The following is a 13,695-nucleotide window of genomic DNA, read 5'->3' as shown; positions in this document are numbered from 1 at the left end:
GTACCAATGAGAGCATCACCTCACTGGAAACACAGAACACCTACCTGGATCAGCTGCTGGCATCTGAAAATAGTCCACGTGTGTGTGTGCAAACATTGATACACGATCTCATATATCATGCTTCCAATTTATACCGTAGGAGATATTCATTCACTCAGTGAACACATAATTTTCCCCAAGCACGGGAAAGTGTATGACCTCAATTTGTACAGGGAGGAAAACACTTCTGAGCCTCTAATTTTAATTAGAAAATTATTACCAATATTTTAAAATGGGTTGATTCCACATTATCAGATGGCATGCTCTACATAAATGTTATCAAGAAAAATGTTGTGGAAACATTAACACCATCTTATTAACATCTGCAGAAAACGACTTCACATTAAAGCAAATGCCAGTACCATAAAATAAAGGCAAACAGTGGGAAATAAATTAGAGCTGTGCTAAACACAGCAGGTTATTGATACAGTAGCTGAAACAAATATAGAAACTGCCTTTCAGCAGGAAAACAGATCCAGGAACTGCCTTTTTTAGCTAGCTGCACAATGATCAGCTAGCTGAAATCCACTGCAGTTTTGCTACACTCGCATGTCCATGTTAACTTTTCTTATCCAACTTCACAGAGCTCCAACTTCAAGACCACAATAGGGAAACACATTAATTTTGACAGGAAAAATCAGTTACAAGGAATGGTAAGACCCTTGGTATGTTAGACCTTGATCAAGCAAAAAATTTCAGCGCTTGTTTAATCTTAAGCACCTCATTAACTCCATGAAGTCACCAAGGGAAAGTGAATATAATGCAAATGGTTTCTGATCCTTTCCATTAAGAAATGAAAAGGGCCTTTAAAACTAGAACTGAATGTTGTCCTAGGGTGAAGCCACCTGTATGAATCCAGCTTGAGCTCAGAGCTCCTTTAGCAACCCTCACATACACCGCTTACCAGCCTCATAAAGCAATCTCCACCTGTTCCCACAGAAGGCCACGCCACAAGTCCTGAAGAAGTGCACTTGCATTGTGCTGTGGTGCACAGCATGGGAAATGAGAAATGTCCCCGCAGGCAACTGACTCCCTGGGAATTAGTCTTGAGAATAGGTCGCGATGGCTTCCACCTAGAAGGAAGCTTTGGTACGTTTCTTCTTTCTAATCAGATCAAAATATGTATTTCATTTTGCTCCAAACAAGAAAGGTTTCCCCGCTATTTCAAGATATTTTTTCTGTCACTGGTGACTTAGACTTCAAAGACATTTTGTCCCCCAAGTATACCGCTGTTCATCTAAAGCATATTGCCTGTGCCAGACAGAACTGTAACATACTTTAGTAAAAATTGCTTGCATGTGTAGAATGGAAGAAGGATGTAAGATTGTCAATATAACAAGATATTCCAGAGAGATCTTACTTTTAAAAAGAAGGATACTCCAGGAATAAAAAGATTTTCCACCTGATGTTGCAGAAGGTTACAAAGTTAATAATGCTGTATATTAAAAGGTCACTGTTAGGGTTCTGCCCTCAGATAAGGAGCACAAGACAGCTAACAGTTGCATAGACTTCATGTGGTACACACGCAAAACATCCACTCTGCCCTTTCACACATGATCTGCAACACTTCGGTGGATAGTTCAAGAAATGGGTCAGATGAGATGGAAAAGGTGATGTTTCCACCAGATGGTTCACAAAGCCAGGCAATTTGTTCCTCTGGAAGCATAACAGTGGTTGCAAGGTCAAATAATAAAACCATCAAGCTAGGAAAATTAACAGCTAGAGGGAAAGCTGGAAGAGTCTAACAACAGTCATACCTTGTTGTAAGTGCCATCGTATTAGTCACCCACCACCCTTCACCCAGTTCTGATATCTACTCTCCATTATTCAAATAGAGAAAAGAACACACCCAACATCTCTGTTGTCATCCATCCTCCCAGGCAAGGCTGATCCTACACAAAGCAGGATGGAAGAAACAGGAGGCTCAATGGGAGTGAAAAACAAAAGGCCACCACCAGTCATGTGGCTAGGACTGGTCCACAGTTTTGTTATGCGGCAAGCAGGAAAAGAAGAGTGGGAGACTCTGGGCTTTTATTTATTTATTGTCTTTTTTCTGCTGGAAGCTATGGGGGAAGGGGACAACTTTTGGTAGGGGAAATAGCAGGACATTTGTCAAAGGCCTGAAACTGCCACTTCTCATTATGGGACCAGGGCGAAGGTTCCACCTCAGTAGTGATTTAGATTAATCGCTTTTCATTAAGAACCAATAAACAAACTCCAGTCAGAATGAGCATTTCTGCCAGCACCCTGTGTTGCCATTTATAATTGCCACAAAGAATAGCAAAGGAGCACCAGAGAGTTGTCAAACGTAATTTATAGGTTTTTAAGATCTAATCATTTTCTATAATATTAAATTAAATGGCAGCCTTTATTAAAAAGGAAATTACATTTCACCTTGCTACATTCTAGAATATATATATACACACACACGCATATAGAATATTATTTTCATTTGCTGCCTTCTCTAGTTTAAGTGGAGAGGGGAAGAGGAGTCAGGATTGATTACTGCTAAGGGTAAGTCCTTGAAAACATACTCAAGATGAGGTGGTTTATACTACATAGTTTTTCCTCTAGATGCTATAGCCTGACCTCCAAAATTCAGTCGACAATGAATGGCAAGCACCAGACAAAACAAACCAGGCTGAAAATCAGACTGAACTTCAGGTAGCTCCTTAGGAGATGAACGCAGAGGAACAGAGCTGCCTGGTACGTGGTGTATCTCCTTTAAAGCAGGAGCTTTGGGGACAATGATGACACATAGAGAGCTGTTCTGAATGAACTCCAGTTCAGCAGAACACCAGACACCAGCCAGGGAAGCACACAGAAGGGAGATGATTCGGAGAGGCCACTTTGCAAGAACAACATAAACTACGATGTACAGACTGGGATCTTTGGCACGTGATCAGGAAACACATCCAGCTCTGAATACCTCGAGGGGATTTATCCCAGGAAATAAGAAGCACAGGCTGCAGGCAGAAAGAACAAGGAAAGTAGGTGTCATACCTGTACCTGCCGTGACGTATTTGGTACACAAACCATAGAAGTAGCTAAGAGTCACTCAGATTTGCTGGAGAGAGTATAGGACCCTAAAAGGAGCTCTGAACAAATGTAGAAGTGGGGAGGAAGGAAAGTGACACCACATCACTGCACAAATCCACTAAAACGGCATGCCTTCTGATGGGGCTAATATAATAAAAACTAAGGCAGGATTTGTAACTAAGAATCTGAGTTCCTGCTACCCTTATTAAAATCCCAGGTGTGTCACTGGGTTAATGCAAACACCTTACTCAGTATTGGTTTCACATAGGCTATGTCCAGATGGATGAGTCCAGATGGTGACACATTCCTCTTCCTCTGCTCCAAGCTAGCCAGGCACAAAGACGACTGTGATCTGGAATATTGAACCACACCCATAATGAGCTAGCACACTTCTCACAGGCACAACACTACAACATGCCCAGACTCTACTGGCTTGGTAGGGTACAGGTAGCCTGAGCTCGTATCTGCCTGAATCTGCCTATTGCAGTTATGCCAAAGACTCCCCTATAGCTTGGCACTCAGTTCTTCTCCCAGCACCCTTCACGGCTCTGCCCCCACTTGAACAGGCCTGCTTGGCACATCACCGCTATCCTTCCTCTTCTGCACCCAAGGCACAAGAACAACCACCCCCACCCGCCCATCATATTACCTGTATCCATAGCATCAGATTCAAAAGCTTTATCACCGCTTTTGCTCCCTGGTTCTGTGTTATCCCAGCACAACAGAGATCTGTTTCGTACACAGCTGAATCTTTTAATAAACTATCTCTGGACAAAAAACGAAACAACATGCCACATAAAAGGCACTTTTATTAATATTAGTTTTCATTGAATCCTTTTATTTTCCTCAGCCAACATAAATTTTCACTGTAAATTACCAAAGCACATCTCTCTAAATCAGCACGGAGAAGTTTTATAGGTACAATATCTGTAGCAGTAGTACCACTGAGCTACATTAGCAGGAAGCATCCCAGTAAATGAATAAAGAAGACAGGTTCAAAATAAATGTCTTTTGTTCCCAGAAATAAGTAGATAGCATTAAACCATTGTGTACTGCCTTCTGATTTTCCTCTTCATTTTAATGCGCTTTTCATAAGCAGTCCTTTTCAGAGGTCCCAGTCACATTCTCATTCACCTATATAAAGTGCTGTTCTAAAAAGAAATAAACAAAACAGTTCAAAAAAAATCCACCTACAAACCACCCAAGGCTCCTTAGCAAAGTATTAGCAATTTGCTCTGTAGCACTGCATTGTCCTCTCCTGCAACTGAAAAGGTAGTTCTGCCACAAACACTGCTGCAAAAAACAGAAACTTTTACAGAATGTTTACAGCTTCATAGTGATTTCCATATTGAATGTGCTCAGCTTACATGTGAAAAGGCTTTTTTTTTTTTTTTTGGCCTCCTCCCACTAGACCCTCAACTCAGAAGCACTTCAGGTCCTTCCTAAAAAAAAACTTTAGGTCCTTCTTAAAGCCAGGCTACATTTACATCAACAACAGGAAAACACAAATCTGATTTAAAAAAGAATTTTTTTTTTTTTGTTTTGGTTTGGTTTTTTTGCTTTCCCATTTTGATTTAAAACATTTAAAGGATTGTGTGGTCCCACAAGACCTCCGGAGCTAAGCCTACTTCCCAAAGTTCTGTATTAGCTTTGAGTTTAAAAAGCCAAAAAGTTTCAACAATTTATGCTGAAATGTCAATGCAAACAGAGGATTTTTTGCTTTGTTTGGACGTATTATGTCCTTTCCTCCTTTTGAAACTGAAAAACCAAAACCAAACGACATTTAAAGGCTTAAAGATAGAAAAATCATTTTCTTCCCTCAAAACATCAGTTCATCACAAGTACGTTCAATGCGAATAGTTTGGAACTCTCTTATGGGAAAAATAATTTTTTACTGCTAGAGCATTTTCATTTAAATGTTTGACCATCTGAAATTTCTCACTGGCAAATACTTGGTTATTCATTCCCCTCCCATTCTTCCTCTCTCCTACATCATTACTGCACTTTACTTGTCCAGCAGGCTAAAGGATGCCCTCGGAGGTATATACACAACCTTAACCTCTTAGAACACAGCTACACAGCATATCTGAAGCCCTTCTATGCCAATCCCATGGAGGACAGATGCAACTCATTGCAAAGAAAATCTCATCCTTTTTTCTTCCTTCCTCACCACGTGTCAGTTCAATTAAAAAAACTTCAGTTTAATTAAATCAGCTCAAACCCCTCTGAGACAAAAATGTATTGGTGTCACAAGTAACTGTCTACTTACCAGCAGAAGTAACGCCCATATAAATCAGCATTAAGCTAAAAATATCTTTGCATGATTTGCACCAGTTTAGAAAACACACCTTAACTTTACACAAACTTTTACAGAAGATGTTCAGAAATGGCTAGATACCTGCTCACTGCCCTGTAGATATACTGACTCCTGCAATAATCAGGGGAAAAGGAAGCCAACCTCTACTTTCCAGTCACCAAGACCAGCAAATCGGTCAGACAGGAAAAAATGTGATAAAAATCGGCCCTAGAGAGAAATCCTATTTATTTACATAGAAGTAAAGCAACTTAGTGATCAGCAGCCGTGACAAGAGGGACATCTGCTTTCTGGGAAGCCAAAGACGACAGCCATGAAGAGGGCAACAGCTTCCACATAATTACTAACTTTGCGCCCCAAAAGGAAAACGCTCATTGCAATCCCTTGTGTTACAGAGTAGCCCAGATTTGGGGCTCCTTCTTGTTTCACACAGCTCAAAAACTTCCTTAATGTTAAGGATAATCTGTGGGCATCAGTCAAGCAGTAAATGTGCACTGAGCTTTCATGAGAGATAAATTGTCTGGACCTACCCCATTTCAACTTCTTGTAACTTCACTTCTTATTGCCCGAAATTTAACATTAATAACAGATTTAATTAATGAATATAGCACCAGATCACCATTTCTCAGAACCATAACGCTGTAATCTTAAAGGATGAAGTGCACGGCACTCACTTTATAAGGGTTTATGAAGCATGTGTTATAAAAGTACCTCAACCATAAGGCTTTTATACCTTGGCACTCACTTCAATACAATCCCATAAAATCCAAGCAATCTTAAGCGTTAAAGGTGACTTTCACTACTGTATTTATTATTGGATAATGAAAAATGAGTCAGACACCCATAGAAACTGAGCAATGAAATAGTTTCCTGAGATTTTTGCATTGGGTCTGCATTATATATACCGTGACCAAAGAACCAAACAGCTCTCTCAAGACCTTTCAGGCACTTCATGCTAACCTCTCTCCAGAAATTCCTTCCCATCAGGACTTCTCTGTAATTACAAACCAACCTCTACTCCGCAGAATCCAATTGCTTGTCACTGAACTTTCCAGATATCAACAGCTGTTTCTGTAAGCATCCAACTCCTGTGAAGGACCTCCTCCATAGATTCCTCCATCTGTGCTTGAGATGGCAGCTCTCTACTCCAGTAAGTCGGGTTGAGAAGACAGCATAGATCTCTGACATTAATGTCAGGGGGACCCCATCTGTGGGTTCCCCATCTTTCCAGCATTGAGAATGATCAGAGCACATCATGCTGTTCAGGTTACATGCAGGTCCTATGTATTTGTAGAATGTTTTGTCTTTTGTAGAGGGTACATGAAAGAAGAGGACCATTACAAGGTAGAAAGTAATAAGCTATAAAATGAAAACTTTTTTTTTTTTTTTTTTTTTTTTACATAAACCAGCAGGGTCTTCCGGTGATACTGCGACACAAAAGAAGACATTGCTGGGGTGCTCGGTCATTTTCATGAACATCAAACCCTCTTCTGAAATGCAATATGTAATTATTCTGCTGTCCCGTTTTTACATATATTTAGACAGCCCATCTTCAAAATTCAGAGCAAGTTTCATCATAAGTTTTGTAAGTCGTACCACAACAATATTCTGTGTAGATACTGAGACCATTTTGTGAATCAGAAATGATGTAAGCATAAATCTGCTGTCCAAACAGCACACCCTCCCCACCAGGATCAAGCACCCCAGGTTCACTGTTTACTTGAAAAGCCCCTCAGCAGAATCCTGGTACTGTCAGAAATAAAACTAAGAGTTTTAGCTACAACCAACCCAGTATGTGCCTTGTCTCAACAGAACTTGGAACCAGTAGTTCAAGGGAGCATAAGTCTGGCCTACAAGGATGAATAATCTACATGCATGAGATACTAGTATTACACTCAGACACTAAACATGCAATTGGAATATATAGTCCCAGCACGTGCTACATACAGTTGGCTCAGTCAGGGAAGAGTACACATTTAAGATTACAGCATCTCAGTAATTCTTTCATTTGCTTCTTGTAAAGACTAAAAAGGATGGAGATGCCAGAAAGACTTTCAGAAGATTCTGAGATGGAGCAGTTTGAGACTCTGAGATAGAGCAGTTTGGGGGCAAAAGAATGATTATCTATTGTCCTCCTGTCTGAAAATCCATAGAAGAGATATCTTACATGATTAACTCTGAGAAAAGAGATTAGTAAAAGCACGTCAAATGAGGACCAGCACCACCTTCTCTAAGGAGATGCACATCAGCCCACCATGCTTGTTTACAGTGAATAACCCTCATTAATCTTTCTGACCTCTATTGTTTCTCATATCTAATTATATGCAGATTACAATTACAATTAATTGTTCAGATTTGTACAAAATTAAAACAGGCTCTTGGGTTTGCAGCCATACCTGCCATAAATTGCCATACCAAAACAAAACACTTCACAGAATTCCAAGCTCACACACCCCATCCCCTGTGGAGAGTGTGCTTCATTTAATTACCACCTCCAGCAGCTGCAGAAGAGCACAGGTGCACCTTGCAGGATGCCCTGAGGATCAGGAGCAAATCAAGGCTAAATTGGATACAAGACAAGAGCCCCTCAAGGAAAACCACTCTGCCATCCTCCTTGGCAGGTGGGAAATGAAAATATATCATGGCTGTAAGACTTAGGCAAAATCAGAGCTGGGAAAAGAACTCAGATACTCTAAGGCTGCCGTCCTAACCTGCCCACAATGCCAAATCTCAGGCTGGATCCAATTTGCATGCACAGGAGTGGAATAAGCCATCGTACTAGACCCAACAAAGCAGAACGTCTCATCTTTGTTTTACTGCTAAGCAGGTCAGAACAACATGTCTCCCCGCTTTCTCTTGTCTTTTTGGCACTGGACACATGTACTTTTCACTTTTAATTACAAGGCACAGCAAGCATTTGCTTGTTAAATTTCAGGTGCCAGTGGGGATGGAAGCCATCCAAAAAGCATGTTTTTGACCTGGCAAAGAGTGACTGATTGGCAAGAGCCACATGCTTGGTTGTAAATCCTTTTCATTGTCACAGCAAGGCAGAGTTTACCCAAGGTTAGTCCATTATACTCTTGTTAGAACTGCACATTCTCCAGCTCCCCACAGATCATCAGAGCAAAGTCCTCTGCCACAGCAATCCCACCTTCCTGAGGCCACTTTTGTGCTGCGTGCTGTTCAGCTATTTTGCCAAAGGCTTTTCCATATCACGGTATGTTCATGCATAGTTCCCCTCTACAAATTGCCAAATAGGTTACAAGTATCACCACTTATGGCTGGTTTTCTATATATCCAGTTTGACCAGCACTTCTATGACTGGGCCTGGACCAGAAGCAGAAGGAACCCAGGCTGGTGACCTTAGGCAACAACCAGTGCTTCCACAGGAAAAACAAACACCAAATCAGAAGAGAAATGTAAAGCTTCTGACCTATATTATGCTTTGCTCTGGAGTCTGGTATTTCTGCATTGCACAATTCTGCATGATGCCTTTTTACTCTTCTGGATTCTACATAGGAAATCCCTAACTGTTGCAACATCTGACACATTGTTTTGTGGTCAACAGCTTTTTCTAGTGACACAGAACAGCTCTGATCCCAAACTGTGTGCACAGAAAGAGAAAAGCAGCATTCACTGTTATAATTATATGTTATTTGAGTAAATGCATAGTTGTGCTATTCTCCATAGAACTACAAAGTAATTTTCACCATTATGGTAACTTACTGTGTAAGCAGAAATAGTTACAGAAAATAATGTTATCAGTAAGGAGAGGCGGTGTGCACCACAGCTGCTGGAACTGAGAACACCATTTATATAAAAACACTCCTCTGATTATAGGTCTCACTTGGGAGAACACTTTATATGTGGGAATAAGTTTACTCACAGTAGTTGCCCCATCACAGAAAACAAAGAGATGTGCATGGATAGTTACTCATGGGGGTAAACTTTTTGCAGCCCGTATACAGCAGTCTATTTCATTTGAGGACAGTAGAGTGTTTCATGACTCTTTAGAAAAATAAAAATTGTATTATGTATCTCCCTTGAGGCCATTAAACCTGAATACAATTTTAAATGCATCATTGCTTCTCCTCTGCTTACACACTTCATTTTTCTGCTTTTTAGTCAGATTGCAGAGAGAACATAGACAACAGTCAGCTTTATCAATGTTCACATCCAGATGCTAACGATCTATCTCAATTTACTTACCTGGCATCTATTACTCGTGTCTCTCACTGTCCCTAATGTACTTCTCCTAACATCCCCCCACTGGAGGAAGACGAGGAGGTAGGGTAAGGTCTATCCATTTTCTGGATGGAAGGCTGAGGCTCCCAAAAATTAAAGGTTAAAGTTACAAAACACGATGGCATTGCAGTGCTCTGCACAGTAGCACTCAGCTCTAAGCTATACACCGTGGTTGCAAGCTCTGCACGCTAACTCAAGTGCCAGAGATCCTAATATATGGGAAGGTTCAGGACCTAGGAACAGGATTCACAACTACCAGCTCACTGGCTTTGACATTTTCTGTTACATTTGCAAAATTAGCTTCCAGTGATACAATCCTTGCAGGTTTATGGTAGAAGTCTTGCCTGCGATTACACACCAAGAAGGTGAGCGACTGCCCCAGTGACTGTGAACCACAGGCGCTATGTCCTATTCCAACAGGGTCATTGATACCTCACAGCCTTGGGAAAAATCACATACTTTCCTTTCCGTATCCTTCCACGTACACATATGAGCCCTGGTCACTGCAGCGTCCTGAAGAACTAGTGTAACAAGAAAGGGAATTGAAAAGGGGACAAAAGTTTTACCTGCAGCACAACCCTGACACTTTGGTTTAGGAATCAATTGGCAAAAGGATCCACAGTGCTGCTTGGGATAAAGCATTTTACACAAAGTTGATCACATCAGAGCTGAAGTCAGTTACTGCACTTACACTGTAAGAGGTAGATGCGCATATATGGCAGAAAGTGAGACAGTGTCCTGACCCTTCAACCACCAGCATGTACCCTGCAGATGCTGCTAATCGATATTCTACTAAGAATGAGAATTTACTCAATGAGTAATGCTGGATTTCTTTATTCTTCACTTTGGAAAAGAATGAAATAAAATGACATTTTGCCACAGATTGTTGGGTTTGAGGGTTGGGGTTGGCGGGGCGGTGATCTTCCTTAAAGAAAAACAACTGTGTCCTGATGAACCAGCTCATATCACTAAAGATCAAGGTTAGAGCATTATGCAGTCTTCAAAAGACCCACCTGCCCCTTTTCCAAGAGCTGCTCTCCACCCATTCTATTATTTTTCCTCCTTTTTAATAACAGGACATGCTGACTCATTATTATTGATTGATTATCCTGCTATCTGTGAAGCACCATTCCCCTCCTTGTTAATTCAAAACTACCTCATTTTTCATACTTCATAAATTAATATATTATTGGAGCTGCAGCAGTAAAGGAGATGGCCATGTTTCATACAGAGGTAGGGAGGGTGGAGAAAGGAAGGAAGTCTCATAAACCTGCCCTACACCAGGATCTGCAGCTATGCCCGCCCTGCTAACAGGCTGGGTGTTAAGTACAGGCAGCCCCTCACAAGGTGATGCATCCTGACAGTCCCTCTTTGTCCCTGTAACCAAGGCAGGGCACTCTGGAAGCTCACACAGGTCCACTCCGCCCGCTTCATAAAAGCAATGGCCATGCTAAGTGGCAAAACTGCAGCTTTATTTTAGTGGATATTATAACTTCTGATCTGTCCTTTAACACTTGCTAGCTAAATTAGAGCAAACTACCTCTTTATTAAATACTGACAGCCAACTCTCAGAAGTCCAGATCTAAATGTGGATGTGACCTTTCCAGCTTTATACCACCTCTTCTCTTTACGACCTCGTACCATCCCTAAGGCTCTGTAGGGCCCTGACTGTAGCAATACAAGGTGAAGCAGGCGGAGAGAGCAACAGGAGAAGTGGACTGACTTCTGGAAGCCAGACAAGGCAGCCCTGTCATAGATGTGCACCAGTATCCTGCCAGGGTGAGTCTTACCTGATAACTACACTTTTTTCCCCCAACATTATTTGCAAGTCCTAGAAAAACAAAGCTGACATATTGGCTTGGGTTTCTCCCACCTTTCCCCCTCGCAACCTAACTCTCCAGCCACTCCAGTAGACAATGAAGTGCAGTAATACCCTCCTCAACCAATCTTGGGGTTTTTTAGGACGATGGGGATGGGAATTGTATGTTTAAAGTGTTTACCATCACAAACAGTGCCAAACACTGCTCACCCACTCGGTTTTTGCACACAAAGCAACCTCAGGGAAGTGTGCATGGTAAATAAGTCAAGTCCAAAGTGTCTGAATTCTGATTTGCCTTTCCCTAAAATATGTGCCTGCTTTCATTCAAGTGGCCAATTTTTTCCCAAAGCCCCAGGCAGCATCTAAGCAGGTATTTCAGGATCACAGTTCCAGTTCTTGGTGGATAAATGACATAGCAGGTGTCTGACTGCTTTTTTCTTATTTTACTTAAACATCTTGTGCCTACATGCTTACTTTTATCTAGCAGACTTGCAATATCTGTGAAGACTAAAATGACGTTCATTTAACAAAACATTTTTCATAAAGCCAACTTAGACAGCCCTCATTTTATTCCCTATCTTTATTAATTAAATCCTGCATTAGGTTTCCATTCGCTTTCAATACTTACCTCAGCACTAACTAAAAGCGTATTAAATGAGTTCAGAAACCTATGAAAAATGCAAGTAAAAGCTCTCGGAATGCATAAGTACAGAGACATGAAATGCAGATGCATAAAGGCACACACAGGCAACCCTAATTCTGGAATTTCATAATATATGAACTTTTTTCTTCATGAACACTGAAACGATGGCTTTCAATGTAATATCTTTAAGACAGGTATAAACAGAAACAGATACCCATCTCTCTTCTAACCCTCTCCCCTCCACCCCCATTAAATAAAGCCATATATGAGCATTTGGTTAATTATCTCAGTTGTGTTTATTTTTAGAAACAGCTGATGAGCAGTGGGTGAGGCTCCCTGGGGTTTGGGGGGTTTTGTTTGGTTTTTTAATGCATCTGCTTTTTCAGAGAATTAACTGAAAAAGCCCCAAGAATCTCCAGTTTCCATGTTCACAGATACCGAGGGACAGCCTTCCCTGGAGTACAACGATCAGATTGTCCCTGTTTAAGAAAGGGGAAAACTTCCATTGGGGATCTCTCATAAGCTTGTGTCCCAATTCTGTGCTGACAAATGGTCATAACCCAGACCACATTTATCTCTATGATTTATGTCGAGTCAGAAGTAGTAAAATTAAAACCTGCAAACAAACAGATAGTAGTTTGTTCTTTCTTTACATGCAGGAGCCTACAGGTCAGGTCAGGTCCCAGTGGGGCATCTGACATGCTAGGCCCCACAGTCCCAGGCTGCAGCAGGGCAGAGCACTCTCTCACAGGAGCCCCTTGACTACGAAGATCCACAAGGAGACACAATCCCCAAATATAGTAATAATAATCATTAAAACAATCAAAAAAACTAACAAACAAACACAAACCTATTTGGGCATACTGAAAAAGACCCTATATTTTAAGAGTATTCTAATAACACTCATATTTTGCCTTTACATCCCAACATCTTCCATTCATTGATCTTGAACCATGCTTAAAACACTAATAAACTAAGTCATCCAGCATCGGGAAACTATATTTCTTACATAGGAAAAAGGTCAGAGAAACCTACTCTGCAAACGTGACTTTTCTGAATTCAAAATAGACAATAAAAATCCCTTCAAAAAGGAGAAATTCCTAAAGTCCTCTTCTCCAAGTATTACAACACATCTGTAACTCAAGAGATTTCTTTCTGTCGTGGTTTAATCTCAGTCAGCAACTAAGCACCACGCAGCCGCTCGCTCCCTCCCCCCCGGTGGGATGGGGGAGAGAATCGGAAGGGTAAAAGTGAGAAAAACTCGTGGGTTGAGATAAAGACAGTTTAATAGGTAAAGCAAAAGCCACGGATGCAAGCAAAGCGAAACAAGGAATTCATTCACTCCTTCCCATGGGCAGGCAGGTGTTCAGCCATCTCCAGGAAAGCAGGGCTCCATCATGCGTAACGGTTACTCGGGAAGACAAACGCCGTCACTCCAAACGTCCCCCCCTTCCTCCTTCTTCCCCCAGCTTTATATACTGAGCATGACGTCACATGGTATGGAATATCCCTTTGGCCAGTTTGGGTCAGCTGTCCTGGCTGTGCCCCCTCCCAGCTTCTTGTGCACCTCCAGCCTGTTCAGTCAGTAGAGCAGGG

At 41.4% G+C, this 13,695-nt stretch overlaps 1 protein-coding gene across 1 annotated transcript in view; it reads right to left on the bottom strand.

Annotated features, from left to right (window-relative positions):
- SORCS3 (sortilin related VPS10 domain containing receptor 3) overlaps positions 1–13,695 on the bottom strand; it is a 214,017-nt gene that overhangs the window by 142,654 nt on the left and 57,668 nt on the right. The gene's annotated exons all lie outside the window — the stretch shown is intronic.

Source organism: Aptenodytes forsteri, unplaced genomic scaffold (genome assembly GCF_000699145.1).
Source record: "Aptenodytes forsteri isolate BGI_AS27 unplaced genomic scaffold, ASM69914v1 Scaffold15, whole genome shotgun sequence".
NCBI classification, from domain to species: Eukaryota; Metazoa; Chordata; class Aves; order Sphenisciformes; family Spheniscidae; genus Aptenodytes; species Aptenodytes forsteri.
This window is presented reverse-complemented; position numbering and strand designations above follow the sequence as displayed.